The sequence below is a fragment of the Andrena cerasifolii genome, chromosome 9, assembly GCF_050908995.1.
Source record: "Andrena cerasifolii isolate SP2316 chromosome 9, iyAndCera1_principal, whole genome shotgun sequence".
NCBI lineage: Eukaryota > Metazoa > Arthropoda > Insecta > Hymenoptera > Andrenidae > Andrena > Andrena cerasifolii.
Window position 1 is genome coordinate 7,167,728 of NC_135126.1, and position 22,676 is coordinate 7,190,403.

Below are 22,676 nucleotides of genomic sequence, written 5' to 3' on the forward strand. Positions count from 1 at the left end.
TCGCGATTGCGTAGCGAACGGAGGGAATTGCCTCATAAATAAACGCGCCCTAGCTGTTCACGGTTGACGACGGCACCTCGCTCGTCTTCTTCGTCAACCTCCTTCGAGCCTGCATCCCTAACTTTGATAACTTCCCCGGCGACTAAGTAGGAGCATCTACTTTACTGTGAGATTATAATTTACTCACTCAACCTTTTATTAATGAAAGAAACACCGTCGAGTTCTTCGACCGTGTAATAGTTGCGAAACATGCGATATAGATAGAAAGAGGGCCATTATTTATCGTATACCATGGATCAGTTGGACGATCCTTTTAACCACTTTCCATCCCTTGCGCCTAACATCCCTCCGCCAAATTGATCATTTTCACTGGAACTTTCTTAGACACCGGGTGTCCCAGACGTCTCGCAAGTCCCGGTCTCAAAAGCCGTCCCTGCGCAAATACCGAAATTCAGGAGCGCTCCTCCCAGTTTTCCGTGGCGCTTCGTTTGTTCGTCACGGCTTTTCGACGATTCGCTTTCTGCCGGAGGATGCTACAGCGAGGAAACTTGAAAAGGAATGGGACAACGTTCGTCGTCCAACTCCGGCTCTCCGTGTTGAACTTGACGGTTGAAGAACGGACCGTTGACCGTGTATTGTTCGCGACGATTGTCAGCTCGCGGGGGCGAGAATGATTAAACAGGAATGGGTCTGTTTACAGGAAGTAAACATCGTTGCGCCCGGGAGTCGTTGGCGGATCCACTCGTCGGGCGGATGCGCCAGAACTGCATCCCGTAGCTTTCTTCGCGAGCCCGGACGCCGGGCGTCGATTTTCTTGCCTCGCTGTCGAACCACAGTTCCCGGGAAACCGCGCCTTCCGACGACTCGTAACTCGCACGCGAAGCGCAACTCCGCTCCCTCGCGGTATGCAGTTTTCCCTGGAACCGAGCGCGCCCGCAATTATCCGCAATTTCCCGCGAATCTTGGAATATTCCCGTCGGAAGCTTGCGGTGGGTGTTCGTTGCTCCATCGAGACGCGGCCCGTTTACGTGCCCGTTGCTCATTCGCAGCGAGAAGATGCACGGCGGAGCTGGCACGCTAGTGCAAGTTCGAGCTCCCTGTCGCACAGTGGGCCGGATTTAAAATTTCCCACCTTTCGGGTCTTCCTTTTAAGATATCGGAATGAAATTTACGCCTAAAAATAGAAAAAAATTATTCCTTTCTAATGATGTATAATTTAATATCTTTTACATTTATTTATTTTTTAATATTTTTAACTTATTTGTGTTAACAAAATTTTAATTCTGTTTATTTGGTACCTTATTTAAAGCCCTTTACAGTGGTTTAAGCAAAATGTTTGGGAAATATTTTTATATGGGTTGTTGTTATTAGTTACTAATAAAAGAAAATATTTATCGCAAAAGTCTGGTCTGTAATTTGAACAAACCGATTTGTTGCTACTTTTCTGTATTATTCGAATTTTCCTTATAACTTGGAAACGAAAAGTTTCCCAAACATTTTGCTTAAACCACTGTAAAGGGCTTTAAATAAGGTACCAAATAAACGGAATTAAATTTTTTTTAACACAAATAAGTTAAAAATATTACAAAATAAATAAACAAATAAATGTAAGAGATATTAAATTATACATCATTAGAAAGGAATAATTTTTTTCCTATTTTTAGGCGTAAATTTCATTCCGATATCTTAAAAGGAAGACCCGAAAGGTGGGAAATTTTAAATCCGGCCCACTGTGTGTCGCCAGTATCCTTGCGAGCGAACGCTCGCGTATACACCTATCAGAGGTGATCGCTTGCCGAGGAGAACCAGCTGACTGTATCCCGGTCACGTACAGTCGAAATTCTCCGAGGGGAGAGATCGAAAATTTTTCAGGGCAGCCAGTTCGAATGTTTATTCAATTTTCGAGCAAGCCGCGCCGCGAAGAATACCCGCTTTATCGAGAGGAGGCACGGGCGGGTCAGTGATATGTAAATAGTTTTAGCGATCTAGGTACGCTGGTCCCTTGACACTTTGATCTCGAAACGCAATCGAGTTGGAGGTAATCAAGGGGCGAAGGCAAGTGGTCCCTTCTTGGTAAGAGGAAAAGGGGACCCTAGTTACACGCTGTAAATGGGATCGTGAACCTTTTCTCTCCCCGAGTTACCAGAGGGCGGAGTTGAGATTTATGGGATCAACATCGAACACAATTTCCGCCCAAGCGGGTAAAACATTGTACCCGCGATCGTCGCGTAATTCCAGCGAAGATATTATCGCGCGTTTCATTCGCAGGCCTAGGGGGCGGCGACTGATATTAAATATACTGGTCCGCGAGGGTAATTTGCGCTAATGCGTTCCGTACGAACGTCAACTCTCCCCGGCACGGGGAGGAGTCCCTACGGTGCGTGTTGTCGCGCGAATTAAGCGTACGAGGCAACAACGACCTCGCTGTTCTACAGGCTGCTCTTTCTCGTTTTACTACCCCATCAACTCCTTGACCATCATCTCTGCCGCGCCCTGTACAACCGCGCAGAAATCGGGGACCTCTAATTCCTCAAAGGAGCACGATAACCTCCAACAATCTGTCCCATCCAGATTATTAAATCACCAATGATCTCCCAAGTGCTCTCATCAAGCGATCAAGCTTGCCTCAGTGCAGCGATGCCAATCTGAAAATAGTTTCTCCTACCTACGAATCTTTAGTATCCCTCAAAGCCACTCCATAACCGCGTAGCTCGATTACGAGGAATAATCCGTCCCACGCTCGTACGCTTCTGCCGCGGAATTACGCCCATAACCGGGAAACGCAGCGAGATGAAACGCTCGGATTTGCGAGGCGGAGCTGGAACGTCGTTTTCTCTCGCATCCGCGAAACTATTTCAACGAGACGATCGTAATACCCGTAAGGGTAATCGCCGAAAGGGGGCGCGGTACAAGTTCTTCGGTTTCAAAAATACCGCGGGAGGAACGACGCTTTCCTTTCAGCTTTCCTTTCGCAAGTACGATTTAATTGCGCGGAGAGATGCAGGGGTGGGAGAGCGCGGGGTGGCGGCGTCACTTTGCTTTCTCTTCGGGCGGCCAAGGGGAATATTGCGGGAAATAAATCTGACTTGAGCAGGGTGGTGGACAACGTGGAGTTTACGACGTGGACAAGGGTGGGATCGGCGTCGCGTGAAAATACACGGGCGGTGACGAACGGGTTACCTCGAGAAATCCGTGGCGATCCCGCTGGCTGGTTATCGCGCGGCTTAAGGCGGCTTCCCGTACTACCCGGGCCAGTTACTAAATTACTATCGCCCCTGGGCAAATGGGCCATACGCTGGAATCTTGCCCGCAGCCGTATCCTCTCCGCTGATAGACGCAGCGGGTGGAAGTCGAGGCTACGAGCTGTTCAGCGACGTGGCTCGCTTCGACTTTTCGCTTCTACTTGGAAAAATACCTCGGGACGATTGCGCCACGGGCTCTTCCACTCCCGTCTCGTGTCTTGCTCGCGCGAATCCCGAGGAAAGCGGACGCGTCTCTCCGATGCACCTCCATTCGGGGGTGAATCGAGTCGATTCGAGGCGCTCCAAGTTCGCTCTGTCTCGGCGCTGGTAATGCCCGCGGAATTTCCAAAGTTCGATCGGGCAATCTCGGATCCGGTCATACGTAATGGGACCGGGGGAATGAAAACAGAACAGGCCAAGTCGCTCTGGCGCGGCGCTGATTCCGTTTTCAATTATCGGCCAGCGGCAAGAAGAACGATTCGGTCAATGGAAACGCTGATTCGCTCGGCTTTTGGCGACGATTCCGCGTATGACGTTGGCCGAGGGATTGGGTAACGGAACGGTGTGGGACTTGGACGACGAGGGAACGTTTATTATCCCCCTGGAGGGTGGTGGACCTCGTCGAGATCCTATTGAACCGCGATTAATTCTCGCGCGGGTGAATTTATTTTTGTCACGAGACAGTCAGTCCCCCGATGGAACCCCGATCGCCAATCCGGCTCGATCGTGGTCGTTTTCTGTAACTCTGTTTTCACTTCGCTGCGGTGCACCAGCAATCGTCATCGAATTTATATAAAACGCGAGGAAACGCTGATCGATCTGAGGAAAGGTCTTCAAACGAACACCTCAACTCCGCGGGAAGTAATCTGAATTTCTGAAAGTGCAAGCCGAGCTTCATTGTTCCTTCGAGACCCGTCGCCCACGGAAGCATCCATTGTGCAAAGTTATCACGCGACACGAGCACTGTTTGCGTATTCTTCTCTGCCTAAGACTTCTTCCCTAGAGCCACTCTTTCTCGGCGGATCGCTAACAAGCCAAACTCACTCGATCCCGGGCTCGTGTGATAATTGGCAAAGTTCGGCTTCGATTTTGCCTGGGGAACCTATCGTTCGACGAAACTTCCGAACAATGCGCCGGCAAAAAAACGTCCCGTAACCACGCGAGTTTACGCGCCGGTGGAGATCGATAGACCCGAGATGAAGAAACAGAATGCAACTGGGAGAAGGAGCAGCGCCCACGGACCGTGGGGAAACGATCTATATCAAAGGGCATTTCACTATCCATTATCCAACTAACTCGTGTCCCTCGAAAACCCTTCAGCTCGCAAGCTCTCGAACGCTAAAAATCACAGTGCTGAACCCTTCGAACACTTCCCATTCCACAAACCTCGCGTGTTTCCCACTGATCGCGCGCTGTTCAAACTTATGAAACGACAGCCTCGCGCAAGCCTCTCGTATCCACGCTGTATTAGTGTAAAACTTGAGGGGCCGAGCCGTGCATTAGAGGATTATCCCTCGGAATTGTGATCGAGTTGGCGTGAATGGCTCTGGCCGAACGCGCGATATCTCGTGACGGGAGCTGCAGGTAGGCAGCCTTGCCTCATCAATGTTTCGTTGCTCCGGAGGCAAGCTGGCTAGCCACGCTAGCGGCTGTTTACAGAGAGCCGGCGAGCAAAGCTGGATTCCTGTAATACGGTAATCGCGGTGCACGGCACGTGCGCGGCGTAATAAAGAAAACGACGGGAGCGTGGCTGCAGAGTACTCGAGGGGTACACACAATAACTGGGAGTCCGCGACGGCCACGCTAGAGAGGAGGACAATCCACGGCATAAAGGATCTCGATCTGTAAACATTACAGTTTTTCCTATTTCTTGGAATTGCATTTATCGCCGAGCACGGGGTAAATCGGAAAAGCTGGCTGGGTTCGTTTCGACGGGGGATCGAGAGGGTGGGCACGGCGGAGAGGGAGGCTGTGGGGGTTGGCGCATTCCTCGGGAGCTGGTGGAAATGTTTTGACGCTGCATCGACTATAGTGATGGATTATAACGTGACAGATACACGTGACACGCGAGGAAATCGATGGCAGAGTATTTGATTCCCAGGTCTTGCGTTAGATAACCCTGCCCTTAATTCTCTCCTGCAGTCTGCGCAAGAAGACACCCAATGGCGTCGAGAAGACGACTCTGTGCGCGTGTTGTTAGCTAAAACCACTGGCGCAGTTATCGTTAGCGCGACAAGAGTCACAAAAGCGTCGCGATTGCTGTAATTTTCGTAGGTGCCCGAGTTGCCAGCGCCTTGCTCCACACAGTCATTGTCATCATCATCATCACCTGCCCTTAGACTCTCTCGTTGACGCGTTGCCTCCGGGCTGGCTTCCCTCTCGTCTCGACTTAAACCGCCTCAGCCCTCGCCCGCCTTGTTCACCGCACTTTCCAGCCACCCCGTTGTTTTTCATATAAGCAGTATCGTTACGTCTACCGCGCGCACCGTCTGGCGTACTCGCTTCTTGATGCTCGCGAGTGCTAGAAAATAGCCGGTCGACGGGGACGGCGAGGGAAACGTCTGGGAAATAGCATTTCCTGGTATCAAGTTTAATTGCACCGATGCGGCATACTCGAACGCCCGGAAGGATGGTTGAACGAGAAGCTGCGAGTGGCTTGGCGGAGGACGGGGTGGTGCAAGAGGCCGGAAATAAAGTAACCCGATTTACGTGCCGGTAAACTGGGTCCCGATAACCACGGTAGTCCAAGAGTTGCGCTATTTTTGAAGCTGCAATTTCGCCGCGGGGGGTTGGTTAGCTCGGCGATCGGAATCAGTGGCTGGGTTATGCGAGGTCGGCGGAGGGAGAATAACTAGGTCCGTGCACGCGGAACCATCGATGATCGAAGACGATCGAAGGGGAAGTTTAATGGTATCACGAACTTCCTGTGTCTACCACGACCAATCTCCAACCTCGAATCGAAGAAGTTCGTGCGCAGGGTCGTTATTATTGCTTTTCGCAGCGTGGTAAATCAAAGGTAAATGCGCCGAGTTATGGAGAAACCCAGCGATCCACGGATCCGCTCTCGTGCTCCGGAATAATCATGGACTCGAAGAATCGCCGTGGGCTTTCTTCATCGACGAACCGTGGAAATTGTTTGGCTGTATGGGAAACTGTTTAATCCCTGGAGGGGCTAGCTGGAACAGTTCATATTTCGATCAATCCCCGTCACCTAATCGTCGAGTCGAACTAATCCCAGTCCCGGCGCCGTTCGAAGTTGGAGCAGTGGCAATCGTGACGCGTCACCTGGTCCATTGCAACTCTGAACGGTTCCACCGGCAGCAGCCGCGACACACAGCCTCGATCTCGATAAAGAAAACGGATACGCCACTGAAACAGGGTCAGCGTGGACGTTCGCAGCCGTCGAGACAGCCTTGACCAGCGAGAATTGATGTCTGCCTCACCTGCAGCGACGAGATCGACGTTGGTTTACAAAGCTTTATCAAATCGATGTTATTTACCGTAACAACCGGAACGAGCTTAGTCCGTTAACTGGCAAGCTAAGTATCCGTGGGACTCGATGGCGAAACAGTGAAACTCGACCACACCGAGAGCAATCAATTCGAGTCACCCGGAACAACGTCGAGTCCTCTCTGGTCTGTGTCGACGAGGTCTGCTCTATCGGGGCTTAATCTCGGCACCCACGTCCCCTTAATCAAATTTCGATCGTCCCCAGGAATATCCAGATATTCTGCCCCTCTCTGATTTTGCTTTAGAGGATATAAACTGCGTTGGAATAAATAAGTCGATAGCAACGTGGAAACCAGGAAGCGCAAGAAGGCCCCGAAGGAAGCGACAGTGGATCTTCGACGGAGAAACATGTTTAACGGAGACGCGGGGACCATGCTCGGTTCTCGATCGGTAGTTAGTCGAAACTGTAGGGGTAAAAGGTAACAAGGGGTGTACGGAAAAGTAACGGAAGTGTGCCGGTTAGCCAGGCGGCGGGACTCCGTAAAAGTGAAATACTACCGAGGCCGGCGAGCAATCTCGGCCTGGCTGGTGACAATTTTTTATCTTTACGAGCCAGCCGCACCCGTTGTTCCTATTGCATAAGTGGAAGGAAGAAGAATTATGCATTTACGTAATTTATGACAGCGTCGCGGAAATGGCTTCCCCCCGGCTGCGAGCTCTCGCGAGGAGCGCCAAAGAAGAAGGTGGCGAGGCTAACAGCTTTTCAGTCGCGACTCGCGGGAACCACGCGCAACATCTCGAAAGGAGAAGTCCCTTTTGAGAAATAGGATCCCATCGAAGGGCTACTTCGGATCGTGTCTTAGACAAATATAATGGACGTTCGTTGCAAGAGGAGGAAGCTGGATCTGGCTGTTTCGCGTGGGGGTGGTGCAGATACGTTGGAGGAACGGAGAACATAAATAGCAAGGGTGTCAGGAGCAAACCGTAGCTCTCGAACGGTACACGGACCCGGTCGACCAATTGCAGTCGATACCCCAAGTATCGAAGCTTGCTCCCTTCCCTGGAACGTTTATCTGCTTGTGCAACTACCGTCGAGCTTGCCCCGCTGTTTGCGGGATGCTCGGTGTTGAAGTTTTAATTAAACTTCTTTCTGTTTCGGGAACGGGGTCGAAGATGAACCCGTGCACTCGTTACCCGACATTCCTGCAACTTTGGCAAATTTCGTATCATATAATTTGCTCGGATATCAAAATCCTCCGCACTCGGTACCGAGGCCAACTTCTGTGGAATGTCAGATTATACGATTTGCTTTCATATAAAATATCCCTGATTCTCGTACCGAAACCTGGCATATATAATAGCTTCAATTGAAAGAAGCTGTACAGTATTATTATTATTATTATTATCATAGTGGCACTGATTCTTGAGAATTCGTCAGAGACCGATCACTCACTTTCCCATCGGAGGAGGTATCGTTCTTTACGCGACCGTCGACAGTTACGACCGTTGCACTAAAAACCGCTCGTACACGTCCCCAGGATGTGTTCCGCGTGGAGCGAGCCAGCGGATGCAGAAGGGGGTTGTTCCGGCAACGACGACTCACGACGTTAGCCCGCCTACGAATATGCGAACGATGTAAATTCCACCGGTGCCGAGGAAAGTGCTCCCTTGCAGCAGCAATTGCATACTCGGCGATGCAGGCTGCGCGCGACCGCGAAAGCACCCTGCGGCTTCCGCTGGACGTCTAGGGGCGCATCGCCGTTGCTATTTCCCCGAGTGGTTCGTCGAAAGTGGTTTCGCTCGTTGCCAGAAACTCGTGGAATTTTCAGAATCGCGCCTCGCGTCGCGCCATTCCGACTGTCCTCTCGTCCTATCGCCTCTCATCCGTCCATCCGTCCGCGTCACCGTCGATCTTCGAGCGCGATCGCCGCGGGGCCGAGAGTCTAGCGGCCGAATAATTGGCGTTCGCCTGTTCAACGAGGGAGATAAAGAGTACACGTGGGATCAGTCGATATCAATGGACCAGTTGCGCGCGACATATCTCACATCGCGCTGAAATATTCGCCGTTGATCATCGGGCTTCGCGATACTTTCCGCCATTAATACTCGGGAAATTCGCACCCCGCGTGAATAACGCCGCGCGCGTGTTCCCGATACAGCGTTCCTCTGCTCGCTCTTTCTTCCGCGACGCCTGCAGTCCACTGCATCTTTGTTTATCTTTGCATCTACCCGGCGCGTGAGACCCGGGAGGATTTCATTTGAAAGTGGGGTGGAAAAATGTGCGCGACGTTCGCTGGGCGATCGATGCGATCGGCGTAATCTTCCCGGACCGTCCGGCACGCCCGGGGAAATTCATGGCTTCGTAAAATCGGACTGACCCCGAAGATTTCCTATGAATTTTTAATCGCCCGCGTACGTGCACCGCCTACCGCGAGCCAGGATTTCGTGGCTTACGGCCCGGACGCGGAATACAGCAGGAGTTCCTGGTTTAAAGCTGCAAACCGGCGCTCGGCGGGGCAATCTGAAAATTAATAATCGAAAGCGACCTAGAAACCCTAGGTTCCTCGGGATCTAGGTCGAGCATCCCTTTTTATCGGGGATTGAATAAGTCGAGCCGAAACAGTCGGTGAAAACAATAATTTTTGCTGGGGGTGGGAGAGCACAGGCACAGCGGAGCGTTACGAGCTGACAATTTGCTGTGACAAATGTTTATAGCGGTCAACCCTCGCGTCGACGTGAGAGGAAAGCCGATTCCACTCACGTTTCAGGTATTAATGTTCGTGACTCTGATGAGGGTTAGAAGGAGCAGAGCTCGGCCATCAAACTCGAAGAAACGCCGCGTAGGATCCATAAAGGTAATTTGAAACGGGGCGGGCAATTAATTACGTCGCTCGATAATGTAAAAATTGTCGGTCATGCCCGCCGACGAGCAATTAACCTGGCGTCGAGTCGATACGATAATGACGATGATAATCTGGATATAATAGATCGCAAGCCTCGTTAATTATTCGCGGCGGCATTAAATACGCTCGGACCCAGTGAAAACATTTCAATCGAATCACGTGGCGCGTATCCATCTGCATGATAAACGCGTTAATTATATGTGAGGCGAAACGGGAAATATTAAACAACACCGCGGTTCTCGTGTAAATTATTTGGTAAATAGTATCATCCTCCGCGGCGGTCATTTCGATCCGTCCGCGTGCTGCTTTGTTCCATTGTGCTTCCGAGTTTCTTCCCGCGAGAAATAATCCCGATTGTACCTTTTAATCGGTCGGTCGAGAGGCTCTGTAAATCGTGGGAATTATACCAATAGGTTCGGTATCAGAGCCGTATCTCTCTGTGCTTTGGAAACGCGTTGATACGAGCTTTCAGCGAGTCCACGGATAACCGTGGTTAACGGGGGTTGCAATGGAAAGTAGGTATCTTCGAAATGATCGCACAGACATGAAAAAAAAGGGAAGCGAGATGAATCTGTCGACGATCTGGATAGCTCAATTGATTCCTCCCCATCCCCATGCAAATTTCCCTTAATTTATTCGCGAGCGGGTCGTGACATCCAGTGACGGGAGGTCGGAGGCGGCATTTGTTCGCGTGCTATCTTCCGATGGCAGTAATTGGGTCGTAGTTCCACGGCGCGGCTCGTCGAGATCCGAGCCGATAGACGGGGGGCGAAACGGAAACGCAGAGGGCTGGAAAGGGTCGGGAGGGGCTAGGGCTGGGCTGTCTGGAGTGCACGCTCAGATAAGAATAACACGGGGTAACGTAATAATACGGCTCTTAAAAGCTCCGGTTGGGCTTTTAGAGTCTCGACCACCTGACAGCACCTTCCGACCGAAGGCTGCTCTTAGGCAATCAAAGAGGCGTCAGTCATGCGTGCAGGTTCTCTCGGTTCCTCCAGTTTCCACCGCCCCGCCGCGTCGGCTTCCTCGCGACAACGCGACGCCTGTAATTCCGTCCGTCCTTCCCCGTAAAAGCATTGTGCAATTTTTCACCGGGCCTCTCTCGAGCTTCCGCTCTTCTCCACCTTTTCGCGTGGCTCTCCGCTATCTTCGCGCCACTTTCAGCCGCTAAGCGGAGGAAAATTACGACGCCTCGGTCGTTGACTGAACTTCAGCCGGTTCCTGTTCTAGGCCCTCGAGACACTTGTTGTATCGCGTCTGCTCCAGATAGTCGCCCACTTGGACGGGGCTCGTGTGTGCACGCGATTTATGCGCGAGCTTGAGCCACCGCACGGTTCGAGGGTAAGTTTCAGGGAGACAAAAGTAGAGTAGCTCTCTTGCGGTGTAGGTGGGTTTAGGGGATGACGAGATCTGCCGGGTTAGAATGGATTCTCGCTGTTTAGAAACAAGATGCTCTTCGTCCCGCCAGTCTACCCCCGGCAAGGTAGAGCGCAGTATTCGGCACCACTCGACCCCCATACCGCGCCACTTGACCTCCTCCGCCGCCCTGTGCCCCTTCAGCCCTCCAGCTATCAGCTCTCTCGCGCCCTAATCCTCCCTCTTCTCCATCTGTTCCCTTTATTTAGCACGATAACCCGGTATAATACGAACTTCTCTGTTTCCCGATGCGTCGTTCTCATTCCATTCTCAAAGTGCACGGAACATGTCAGTAAAATTCGCGTGCACCAGCGTCTGCGTCCAAGGTAAACAAAGTCGTGCAATTCTCGAGTCCAGGGGAGGTCGATTTTCGTCGGTCCACAGGACAAACTGGGAGCAGCTTTCAAATTTCCCCAGGCCCTTTGTCGCGAACAGAATTTCCGCCGAGTGGCTTCTGGCTGGTTCGTTTGATACCCGATGCAATTTCTTGCGACGTTTCGCTCGTAGAGCGTGCCCCAGTCTCATTAGGAACATCCGCGTATCGCTCGCTCCGCGGCGATGTTTCTCCCTCGCGAGACATCGGGACACTCGTCGTCGTTTCTTTCCGCGGCTGAATCTGACAAATCAGAACGGCGAGCTTGTTTCACCGTTCGCGGTTCATCGAGTGGAAAGAGACACTCCTTTCGACCTGACGACTCCAATTTAGTTTCTCGTTCCTCCGATCGAACCCATCGCCTGCTCTATTCTCAACGACAGCTTAATTTCACCATCAATAGACGTTATACTGCTCGGATCACAGAGACGCCGCCGAGTGCCTCCGTGTCAAGGGATCGCCAGGCTGAGACCTCCTCGAGTAAGAAAGCCCCCGGAAGACGTGTACCAAGGGATCACGCGTGGCTTGAATTTCATCCCGTTAGCAAGCCAGGAAATGTAAACACTCGGGGGAGACACGGGGAGGATAACGAGCACCGACTACCGAAGGGAAAACAGGGGATAATCAGCAATAAGAAGGGCGGCACGGTGACGCGGGGGGAGGGCGATTCGCGCGGAGCTTCCGCTTTTAACGCAAACAATCGGGTAGGAAGCGGTTCGTGGGGCTTGGTTCGTGTAAATGCACGCGCCGTTCAGGTTAAAGGGGAAGTTGCATGATAGAGAAACGATGGAAGAGGATGGGCGTTGTTGGGGAGCGCAGCCGCATCGTTGAAGCTCGCGAAAGGATCCAAGTTCTAGTCGGGATCGCTTCTTGGGACGAGTCTACGCGGCGGTATGTAGTTGCTGAAGGATTTCGAGGTCTTGCTGCTACGCAGTATGGAATCTGTAACTTGGCTCGTAGCAACAGCGCTTCGAGTGCTGTGCAAGCATTAACCCTCTAGTGCATAAATTTTTAACCATAATGCGTAGCATATATCCCTTCTTGTTGTTCAAGGATACTGTAGTTAAAATTTCGTAATAATTTGTTCGGTACTTTTTGAGATTTTTGTGAGCATACAAACAAAGGCTGTGGCTTTATTATAATAGTATGATATGATATGTGTGTGTATAGAGATACCAAATTTCATGAACAAAGAGTTAAAAGGTGCACGAGTAAAATTTTCACGCATCAATTATTAGGGTGATAAACTAACACCCTGACTAACTTAGGATGATCCACTAACATCATACCGCCTTAAGGCGGCTACTGGCCAAGCATCACTTCGCAGGTGTAAATTATTTTTTGCTTTCAAATCTTTATTCCATTCGATAGATCACTACACAAACTACTTACCAATAATTGTCTTTTAGCTGTACGGTGTCGGGAAGTATTTTATTCGATTTTTTTACTTTCACAAATAATTTGCGCAGCACGCTTAGCTCAAGAATGCACTTCAAACTAGATTTCTGTCAAATCGAAACGTCAGATTGACATGTTTCTTAGGCTAATATGTGCGGTGTGGCAATACTTTTAAAAGTGCCTTAAGGCTGGCAACTGAGAATTCTGAAAAAAATTATAGGCGCCCAACTCCTGGATTAAACAGGTGCCCGCCTTAAGACAGGCGTATGCACTAGAGGGTTAACGTTGATTCTCACGACGCACCGGGGTGGCCTTTACGTGGCACACCTTGAATGGAATTTTGTGGGCAACATAGGGAGGAATCATTTTTAAGAACTTTTCACTTACACTGCCTGATTTGCAATCCCCTTTCAATTGCCAAAAAGTTGGACTCTTCGTCGAGATAACCCACCTCGGAGAACTCGACGTGACATCCCCCCCTCCCTGAGTAGAAGGGGCTGTTCTTTCCTCGTTTCACGGTTCCATCCAGCGTAGAAAGTTTGATTGCGTCTATGGCGTAAAAGTTTGATCACTTTGTAGCCAGCTGGCACGATTTCAAGACGAACCCTTCGAGGACTCCGCTTTGCCCTTGACGGCTCCGGCTGTGCACAAGTTAGCTGCAAAATAGCCCCCTCGAATGGAATCGAGGGCGGGGGAAGCAATTGCTCAGAGTTGAAGCGAGACGCAGTTCACTCTCTGGCAAGTTGTCGCGACCAGCGTGCACCTCGCTTCGAAGTTGCAGAATTTCGTGTCAGGCTGGATCTATATCGATTCGACTGTTCGATAGCATGGAAAATCTTCAATCCGTCCGCGGGAGGATCCTGATATCGCACTGCCGTAGCGGACTACGTGTCAGCCGAGTCGTTGCTACGCCGTGACGTAAATATTCGATCAAATTTATTCGAACGAACGTTTCCCAGGTACTGCACGGCTGAGGAATCTTATCACGATCTCGAGATACGTTTTATACTCTCTGACTGATTCGAGTGGCTGTCCCCTCCGATATCCTCGGCGAAAATTCCCGACTCGGCAAACTCGGGCGCGCCGTTCCCGGGGACACGTTTTATGCCGCCGAATAAAAACTTGTACGATCTGTGAAATCGAAGCGGGAACAACGCGAGAAATTCTCCACGGACGCGTGTCGTCGCAGTTGCCGAGAATTTTCGAGAGTTGACGTGGTTGATGGGCATTTTGAGGGCGGACCGTCCAACAGCTCGGGACTCTCACCCTCGTCCGCCCGAATTTACCTCCCCCGACGGCTCTGACACGGGGCGCCACTTACGTGGAACGTCGCCAGGAATATTTGAAGGTGAACGATAATCCTCCCGCGCGACAAGTTTCCCCCGAGCTGCGCTGCAAACTTGCAACTGCTCGTTCCGCGATGGAAATCCCTAAACCGTCAGTGCTCGATATTCACCCTCCCCCCCAGGAGATTTTTCCGCGTCCCCGAAAGTTTTCCTCTTGCGCCGCGAAATCGTCATCAGGTCCCTCCCATCCGCCGTCGCGAGCCTTTGCGCGAGCTCTTTGATCCGAGGCACTCGTACGAACTGAAAAACGCGGAGGGTCGGATCGGCGGCGCTGTTGAAAAACTGTTGACGTTCAATTAAAACGCTCGGCTGTTTCCACGGCGATCGGGGATTTCCAGCAGACCTAATTATCCTCGTTGACCGCGTTGCGCCCGCGCTCCACGCACGGAAGCGGGGGATTTTTTTCTTCAAGAAGAGACCTCGATCGAACCACTCGACGCTCCGTTCCACCCTGGTTTCGCGAGGCAATCGATCCCGTCTGCAGCCCCCCTCGGCGTTTTGGCGCGCGATCTTGACAGTCTACTCGTTCGTGCGAGGAGAGGGAAGCCTCTTCAAATAACGGGGTCTTCGAGGAGAGATTTCATCGGGGATCACTTTCGTTTTCCGAGCTGAGAGAGATGCTTCCGATGGCGGCTCGTAACGAAGGGAATTAAGGGAAGGAGAGAACGCGGGACACGGTTTTTCTGGTCGTTTCCCTTCAACTATTTCTTCGACCGGACTACCTCGTTCGCCAGATCCATGAAGTTTTACGAGCCCCGAATCCATCGAATCCATCGCGGCACACCCTGCCGCTAGCTGGCTGAGGGTTTTCATCGCCCGTCATGAATACCTTGCATTCTATGTATATCGAGATGGGGGGGAGAGGAATTGGCTACGCAGTCAGCTAGCTTGGGGTTTCTATTACGATGGACCTAATATTCCAAATGTCTGTCGCTTATGGCTCGGTCGCCCTGACAAATAACGCTGGTCCTCAAACGACGCGGAAAACACGAGTCGCAGAAACAGAGCATAGCAGAGCGGAGCGTAGTTTCAGTTTTTCGGAATTCGAGGCATAGAGTTTATTCGCTGGATGAGAATTCAAAGCTGGATAAGTAATCTCGCTGATGAATTTGTTACGGGGTTATACTGAATCAGGTGGCCGATAAGTGGCGAATATTTGTGATTTTTTTTGAAGAAGTGAAAGCTTATGTTTTTACAGAAACTTTTCCACTTAAAAGAGCAACATTTAAAGATGGTCTGGTAATTTTTTCGTGGAAAAATATTTACGTTTATAATAAAGTAACAACCCACATCCAAGAAGCCTTTTCAACAATTTGGTTTTTCGGTGAGCGCTGCCATTCGGAGCCAGATTGTCTAAAATCAAAGAACCAAAAAAATTTCGTTTGTATATTAATGTATCCTCTGATTAACGGAGAGAGTTTCCGAAGTAGTAATTTACGTGTAAAAATCACGGGATAAAAATCAGAACTTCAACTTTAAATAGCCGCCATTTTATTTTAAATTACTATTTCGGAAATTCCCTCCGTTAATCAGAGGATACATTAATATACTAACGAAACCTTTTTCGTTTTTTGATTTTAAATAATCTGGCTCCGAATGGCAGTGCTCACCAAATAACCAAATTTTTGAAAAAGCTTCTTGGACATGGGTTATTACTTTCTAAATATTTTTCTACGAAAAAAATACCAAATATTCTTTAAATGTTGCTCTTTTAAGTGGAAAAAGTTCTGTAAAAATATAAGCTTCCACTTTTTCAAAAAAAAATCACAAACATTCGCGACTTTTCGGCCGCCTGACTAACAAGTATAACCCCTTAAAGAGTCCTGCCTGCACCTCCCACCAAGGTCACCGTTCGGAATCTATTTGATCTTGTCCTGCTGCACAATCGCGGTCCTTCGAGGTTGTCGATGAAACCACGGCCAGAGTTGAATGATCAGCCTCGAACGATCGCAGTTCCTCTCCCGAGATCGAAGAGGGAAAGCTCGCGCGAGGATCGATTACCGGCAGCGGTACACACCCGCGATGTTTTACGATGAGCACTTTGGAATTGGACGCAGCGTGTTGCAAAGCTTCCGTTCGGGTTTATGGAACGGAAGCAAATGGGACCAAATAAATGTTCGTGCACGCCTTTAAGCGTTACGACAATTGCCCCCTAAATCACCGTAATGAATTAATTACGCGATAAAGCTTGGTAGATTATGGCGGGTCTATGTTGAACGTGGAAATTAGCGGGGGACCCAGGGAACCCGGGAAATCGGGGCAGAGGATCGTTGGATCGATGGCAGAAATTGTTCCCATTTCCCTGCACGGCCATGCCCATCGGCTGGAAGAAACGAGGCCGCCGCTATCTTGGAATAGGTTAGCCTCGCGTATGAAGCGGAAGCTCGTATTTCACAAGGTTACGTCGCCGATAAAACATTTATCGGTGGACAGAAACGAGCACGTCAGGCTGAAGGATCACCGCGGATTTGGGGAATGGGGATATACACTCTCGTTGATTTCTTTGATCCCTCTTGGCCCGACTGTCCTCGTAAATCTTACAGCTCCCACGATCCCCAGGATTCCGAGGCTCGCGTGGAGAGATGGTGCCCGCCTCCAGTCGACGGTACAATTCTAATTAGCCGCGGCCCGATTCCTGGGCGGGTCAACGAAAGAATTTGCCGCTCGATCGAACGGAACGAGAAGGCATCCATCTCCGGATCGAGCAGGCTACAGGAGTTCCTCCGTATTCCCGGCGATCCCGTCGCAGCGTCCCCGGACCTGGCTCCTCGAGCCATTAACGAAGCTCGATGTCGATCGATATTTCAAACGAGCGAACCTTCCCATTGACAAAAGTTCCCTCCCCGATACGTTTCCAACTTCCGAGCGACGACTTAATTACTTCCGTCCCGATCAGAGGGTGCACCGTCTCCGGCGGAAACTGAGCAACAGTCGCTCGATACCTTCCCCCTGCCCGCATCGCAGGGCGAGGGGAGGCCAATTTAAAACGTAGTTTTCCGCGCGATTTCATCTCGCCGGACGATAGGAAGCGGCGGTGGTATCGCCGGCAAACGTGAACCCGCTCGAAAAACTTCTCTTCGCCCTCTGAATATCTCGATTCCCCCCGAGTGCAGCCATATCTAGCGGCGCGAGCGCAGGGGCAAGACACCTTCTTCCCCCACGGAAGAAAGGACAGCCCGCGAGAAACTTTCCACGACGTTCGCCCGGGAACTTTCACGGTGGCGTTTTTCCGACCACCTTTGTCGTACCTCGAGAACCGATCCTCCCACCCTTTCCTCGATACTAACCCTCGTACCTCGATGACTCGATCCTCTACCATCCTTCTCGCCGCTCCTCCCTCCGTGTTCCATCCTTGAAATCCACTTACACGCGGACAATCGCGGGCCATTGGATCCGCGAAAACTTTCGTCGTTCGCCGATCTAATTTCCCTTTTATCGAACACAGCCCCCACCTGCAAGGGCACGTTCCTTCCTCCTTCCATCATTCTCCGGCTTCCACCCTTTCATACAGTTTACCCAGCCCCCGGCCTTCCTTCCGGCTGCGTTGTCTCCATTCATTACCGAACTAATCCAAACGGAGCCGAGCCGGAGATTTCTCGGCGGTACACTGTTCCGAATTACCGGCCGAGTGTCGCGAACTTTCGCCCTTGGTATTAATTCGAAGTGGTAAAGCGACCGCGTCAAGGTTAAACCCGTGGTGATCGGGGAATGAAGGGGTTGATGGGGTGAAAGGTAAGGTAATAGTAAAGGTCGATTTTTAAACTTTGAATTTTCATTACAAACTCACAAAAAAAGTTTAAAAATCGGCTTTTACTATTCTTTTCGCTATTCCAACCAAATACATTTTTTTCAAAACGACGAAACGCGTCAGTTAGCAAACTAATCCTTCCAGCTTCTCAAAAAAACTCAAGTTGTTTGAACCGATTCTAAAAAAGTTATGCGATTTTAAAAAGTGTCCGAATATTAATGCGAGTCACTGTAGATTGCTCGAAGAAACTTGTGAGAAATTCGCGGGGGGAGTGGTTGAAAATATGGAGGAACGGGGGCAGAAGGAATTTTGCTTCGTTAGTACGCACCTAAATAGTGCTGATGCCAAGCACCCGATGATTTTGTCGATAGAACCTACCCTCCCTGGAAAATGTACATAAATCTGGAGCAGGCCTCGATGAACATCACCCCCGATACCTGTCACCCCACCGAAAAAGGGAAGCGAAAATGAATGACCTCGGTCCAAAAGGGAAAAATAGGATATGCCCGGGATCGTCGTCTGATTTATAGCTTACAGTGGATTGTCTTGACTCGCTGTTTATGTCGACGTGCCTCACCATAATTTTTCTCCAACGATCCTTCATCGGCCGTTCCCCCCTCCCCAGTCTCTAGCCCCAGTCGCTTATGAAATCCATGTGTCGTGTCTATCGCTTATCAGTCAGTGGCGTGACGTCCTTTCGTTCAGTCGCAAACGTAAACACAGTTCTGGTGATTGAACAGCGTCGAGGTAAATCCAGGGCTGACGGTACACCTAACATAAAATGGCTATTAAAACAAACACCGATATCGTTTATTTTATCGGAATAAACCTAATATGTTCAGAATGTTATGCCGATTCAGAAAAATCGGTATATTCCTCCTCGATTCTCTCTCTCACCAGAGATCAGTTTATTTTTCTTGAATCAACCGATTGTCGCCTCAGTCCTCGGCCTGGAAAAGTGCCTCGTAATCGCGTTAAGTTCTCTTGCCTCGGTCCTGCCGCCAGTTCTTCCTCAAGAAAAAGAAGGCGACCGGAAGGGTACCAGCGCGTCATCGCGCGTCGCGCACACCCGCTAACGGATCGTCCCCCCCATTATCTCGAGGGTTTTTGCTGCAGACACCAAAGATGGATCGCTGTGACAGGTAATTAGACAAGGTGTTTGTTAATCGCGCTCGCGGGTGGCTACGCGGGCGTTAAGCTCGAACATTGTCTAATTTCCAGCGTTTTTGTCGCACAGAGGCCGGTGGATTTTAATTAGAACGACGCCACGCCCGACCTTGGCTCGTCGTTTTTCGTTTTCCGTTTTCCGCCCAGGCCCGACGATAAATCGTCGCGCATCCGTGAGATCAGGCTCGTCGAAGCGGTTCCTTTTGTCGGCCGATCGTTCCTCGTTGCGCTGTGAACGGGCGGTTTTTTCATTTCCCTTTTGAAACGCTTCGAATCGGCCGAGAGGCGAGGGAAATCGCTGCTGCTGCCCCCACCTTCCCCCCGCCCTCCCCTCGAGGGGACGAACGTGGACGGCCTTTTTGTTTCTTTCAGTCGCAACCATCCACGTATCCGGGAGCCGATGAAACGCTTTGCCGTCGAGCGAAACGGCTGCACGTTTCATCGAACGGCCATGCGTTTTTCATGAGACTCGTCGGGTGCGTCGACGATCGCGAATTAACGGTGAAACGACTTCTAGGCGATTTTAGGAGGGTGTCCTCTTTACGGTCTTTCGCTGATACTGGTGCTCGTAAATGCCGAGTCGATCGGTAGATCAATAGGGTGGGTGTGACGAGGTTTATATGGTGAAGACTGTTACCACACCGGATTTGCCGACCTGTAAATATTCAGCGTAGAGAGGGTCGAAGGTCTGGCTTACAACTGAGTCTCGTATTCAATTACCAAGGGAAGAAGCTCGCAATTGAAGCGACTTATCAATTACCAAGGACTCTAAGGGGAGCATTGTTCCGCCTGGTACTGCGGGAACCAGTAATCACTGAATTCCATCTTGGACGAGGCAATATGGGAGACGATAAAGGGGCAACGAACGGTTTCATTTGCAGCTCGGCGCATTAGCCTCTCCATGCCTTGGGTCACTCGTTAGAGACAGCCATCTCGCAGCTAATTAGTGACGGCACGAGCGAAGGCGGTCCGCCACGAGACTCGCGTTGACCGACTGCATTAGTCCGGCAATTTCACGGTAACGATGATTGTAACTGTCAGGTCATAATTATCGCCGTGGTAATTGACTTACCACAGTTACCGGAGCACGCGCGTTCGATGCCAAGCCTCTAGCATAAATCTAACACGTGAGCGGTGAATCGAAGACGGTATTAGGAAAGGCTTGTACCTAATCCGTGCCGCGTATGGTAGATACTTTAAGCGTCTGTAAAAATTTCAGGAGGGCACTAAACATTTCTTGAAACGACCGTACCTACGTACTTAGTTACCATTTTCTGACCAACGTCGCCGACATTGTTAGGATTTCTTTACAATACATTTTCTTCCCGTTCCAGGTAACACAGAGGCACGCCTTAAGAAGGTCCATACAAGCATCCAGGGCAGAATTCCATCACCACGAGACACAAGAAGCCCTTCACCGGTGAGTCCCTTCAAAGATTCCTCAACGCATGCTACAGAATTCTCTTCAGTTTCCTAAACTGCTTTCGATGAACCGCGTTACTTGCACATGTCATGCGAAATCGCACTCCCTTAGTCTCCCAAAGATCTCCGGCCAAGTTCCACGAGGGAACTCGTGTCCACTATGGAAACGTTCAGCACCCATTCACCAATCGTTGCTAAGATAAAAAAGCAGACATCGCTTAACTCGTGACCAGGGAAATAACTAATTAAGACCGTGACCATTGAAAGTCGCTTCGTCAGTGTAGTTTCACGAGTCGAAGAGTCGCTTCCCTTCGTTTCTAGCGACGTCTAACCCTGACAACAATCACCCCTAGCCGTCCGATTAAGTGCCCGCTTTATAGCTCGGTAGCAACGGTGTATTTTTCGCGGTGACCCTTCCGAGGCTCGCTTCCTGACCCGCCAGTCGCGGTTCGTTCGCGATTTCCGCTCCGCGATGGCGATATCGCGCCGAGGAATTCTTCTAAGCGGCTTCAGCCTTCGGTATCCCGCGACGGAAACGTCGATAACGAATGACGTCCCCGTCCCTCCAACGTCTCTAGCAATGCTGCTGCACTTTGCGCGCGGTATTTGTATTCCCTCGCAGACGAGAGACACGCGAGTGTCTGCGCAGACACTTTCGCGGCGTGAAAAACAAATGGATGGATCTGGAGCGCCGCCGTTTCGCGAGGGATGAGGCTGGATCCTTGGAGAGTGACAGGCGTCTCTGCTTAATGCTCGGAGGATTTGATTCCTAGGGGATGATCGCGTCGTGGGAATACAATAGATCCTTTGATGAGTGGAGTTAATTAAAGAGTAGTTTAAATCTGCGGAGTGTTAGGGGAATCTTCTTACAGTAACGCTTTAAAAGTCGAAAAAATCTTCCCTACCACTCTGCCAGTCTACGATACGCTAGCCAAGCGACGCAAAAGAAGCGTACGCTGTCAATAGCATTGATGCACCACCGAGAGACGCTGTCCTACAAAATATCGCGCTTCTCTGTCTCGCGCCTGTTCACCCGTGGCGAGATCGAGAAAGGGAAAACAATAGTTCCATCGTGTTTCGTGACTGGAAAGGACTGGGGCGTCGTACGATCGCCGCCTTATCCCGGAAGCTTTTAAATCGCGAGGCGATCGGTCGATGCCTGCTGCATTGGTATTCCGTGACGACCGCGCTGGGGTCTTCCACCCCCGTTTCATTGCTATCATAAATAGCAGGATATTTGCCAATCTATGGGGCGTAATGGGCCTGTGCCGCGCGGAGACTGTCGGAATCGTTAGGAAAAACGAAGCAACAGAAGGTGGGCAAGGGTTGATAGGGGGTGGGATACACGAACTGGCGGTCGTCACGCGAGAAGAAAATATATCACGCGCCTGGGCGCGGCCCGGTAATATAATCTGCAGCAACAACGAGCGCACACATACACGCGCGACTCTCCTTTTGCAATTATTTCGACTAATCCGGAATTTCATCTAGACGGTCGTTTCTTCCAGGCCGCGCTTCGCCGACGATAAACGACGAACGGCCGTTCGCTGATAGCGCCACGCGAAACCCGTTCATTTCGCGGACGCGTTTTTTTTTTTATGACACCGTTGGCAAGTGGCCGTTATAGCCAGGGTTTTATGTTTAATTTAACCTGGGACGTGGGATGGGGGGAAAGGCTGACGCGGCGTTCGCTGTCGTTTGCGCAACAGGCGCGAATACTGTTGCGTGGGAAGAGAAAATCGAGTAGCACGCGCTATCGCGTCTCCTCCTTTGTTCCTTCCAGCTCGACAGAATTCTTCTGTGGATTCGAGAGAATACTCCTGATTGTTTATGGAGTCCCCTCAGACGAGGCACTTTTTCTTCACCTTCTTTCTTTTAAATTAACGGCGCCTCTGCTGAGTGTATCGTATCCCAGTCGTCGTTTGAAACGGGACTTGGAAGTATATTCAATCCTGCGTGAGTGGTTGACTGAAGGATTGAAACACTTTCTCAAGTGCTGGGGAGAAGTATCTTGTCCTCAGCCGACATTTAAATCGACGTTTTAAAGTCAGTCCCGGGGCTCGGCAACAGGGGGATTTAATATCGCGCCTAAGAACCTCTAATCTATTGAGTGGATAAAAGCGAGGTGGAAAGGGTGACGAGGGTGGAGGAAGGAGTCTGGAAAAAGGAGACACTGGGAATAAAATGTCGGCGGTGCTAATGGGCTTGGTA

At 50.6% G+C, this 22,676-nt stretch overlaps 1 long non-coding RNA gene across 1 annotated transcript in view; it reads left to right on the plus strand.

Annotated features, from left to right (window-relative positions):
- LOC143373343 (uncharacterized) overlaps positions 1-22,676 on the plus strand; it is a 158,448-nt gene that overhangs the window by 95,177 nt on the left and 40,595 nt on the right. The window contains exon 3 of the long non-coding RNA XR_013086448.1: positions 20,378-20,463. This is a non-coding gene — a long non-coding RNA (uncharacterized LOC143373343). The remainder of the gene's footprint in view (positions 1-20,377; positions 20,464-22,676) is intronic.